Genomic DNA, 2,212 nt, shown 5'->3' on the forward strand with positions numbered 1-2,212 from the left:
GGGAACCCAGGGGACGTTCCTGTCCCGTATTTTTCTCACCGAATCCCTGGCTCCGAGGAGACCACCAGCGGCACGATGGTGGGTAGGAAACTTCCATGGCACACGATCTTGTCGCTCCTGCAGCAGCAGGCAAGGTCGTCCAAGGAGCAAAGAAGCAGCTAGCTCGATGGATCCGTTCGGGGCCGGCAGGCAGGGCGGCACCACGGAGCAGGAGCACGCGCGCGTCCGCGGCGGGCGACGACGACTGCCGGGTGCCTGGGAGAAAGGTGAAAGCTACACGGGCTGACGGACACGACCCGCTACTTTGTACTAGTCGCCTGCTGGAGCCTGACGACGGTGATCACGATCGATGCTATCAATTCACTCACTTTCTCGCGTCGCTTTCCTCGCGGGATCTATCAGGCTGCTACTAGTATTCCCAACAAGGCGAGCAGCCGATTTATGGCCAAACGTTCGGCACAATTGCTAGGGATCGCGTGCGTGTGTAGGGCGTAGGTGTGCATGCATGTCTTTTTAGATAAAGGAATATTTTAATATTCCAGTCTCTTCATCATAGTATGACTGTATGAGATCATTATTACAATAGAGAATCATGTATATGAAGAGAAAAACAATAAATTTAGTAAAAAACTTATTATAATCAAGTCTATTACTAAACTACCACCCATTTTTCTTGGGATGATGTGATGCATGTATGAATAGATACTATAGCTCAACCTGTGCCCTGGATAAGAGGAGCTAGCTGCTGCCATTTTTCTTCAGACTAATTTTTGACGCTGTCATCAGAGAAGAAAGAGCCGTGGCCGAGTTGGCATAGCATAGGGGAGTACTACTAGTCTCGTCCTTATATTGGCAGGAGAGACCGAGTAGCAAGTTTATTCTAACAGCTTGGTAAAACCACATGCGGAACACGTACGGATGGAAAATGGGTTTAATTGGTACGTCGAACTGTACTTCTCTTGTCATCTATCCCAATTCCCAGGCATGCGTCTCCTCCCAAAGTTAACGCCGCGACCGGACCACCAACGGCAGTGTGGTAACATCAACAATGTTTTCTCCTGTAGGTTGTTTTGACAAAAAAATGTAGCGATAAATCCCGGCCGCCGCTTCGTTGTGGGCACGCTGCACGCATATATTAGAACCAGCACGGTCCAGGCAGCACAGTTAACACAAACTAGTCTATCAACCCAGGCTCCCGCACAGGCTAGTTAGAGATATCTAATAATTATCTATCTCATATTTTTTTAATTAATTAAATATTCTAATCTAGTATATATATTTATTATTATGTAATTATAATAAATATGATAGATTTAGTTACTAACATTTTTCTCACTTTGCATGACACATCCATATGTGTTTGATATGTATTCAATTGAACACTTTGTTTGAGCTATGTGAACAGTATAAAAAATTGGTATTTCTATCTCTTCTCTTATGCTTGAATATATGGTGACACACATACTATGGTTAGTATTTTATAGAAATAATAATATAAATGATATATTAATAATGATAGAAATAGTAATTTAGAATTTTATATTGATGCGCGTTAAGATTTATTATAATAATATAATTTTGATTCAGATTTTGGATTTATTTTAACTTTTTATCATGTTATCATTGGATAATATGTATAAAAATTTAAGGGGTTATTTGATATTATTTTATAATGGCATAAGTGTGTAATTTACATGAAGATTAGGGGGTTACTTTAGATTATTTATTATAATGGCAAAGGTGGGTAATTTAGATACATATTTAGGGAATTACTTTAGTCTATTTTCATAATGGCAAAGGTGGATAATTTATTAGAAAAAATAACAGATCCAATGACTATTATGATTAAAATTGCCGAATTGATGGCCGGATGTTTCTGATTTTTGTGAGAATTTGTAGGATTTCTCTATTTTTTTAGACTGTCCACCTAGAATCCTAGGTGGTTTCACCTGGAGACTTCAAAAAGAGCTTCCAATTAATAATAGTAAGAAGACTCGCATGTTGATCTGACCGCCCCTAAACACGCAATCTTAGCTTGCCGTCTCCTCCTTTTCGCCGGTTCCAGATGATCCTTCCAACCAAACGAACCCAGGAGCGGCGCCTTTCAGCTCAAAGACTTCACCTGCTCACCGCCGGCCGCGGCCGCCGGCCGGCGTGGTCGCGCGGTCGAGAAGCATATGCAGCTAGCAGCAGGCAGCAGCAAGTGGCAGGG

This window comes from Panicum virgatum, chromosome 9K (genome assembly GCF_016808335.1).
Source record: "Panicum virgatum strain AP13 chromosome 9K, P.virgatum_v5, whole genome shotgun sequence".
Classification (NCBI taxonomy): domain Eukaryota; kingdom Viridiplantae; phylum Streptophyta; class Magnoliopsida; order Poales; family Poaceae; genus Panicum; species Panicum virgatum.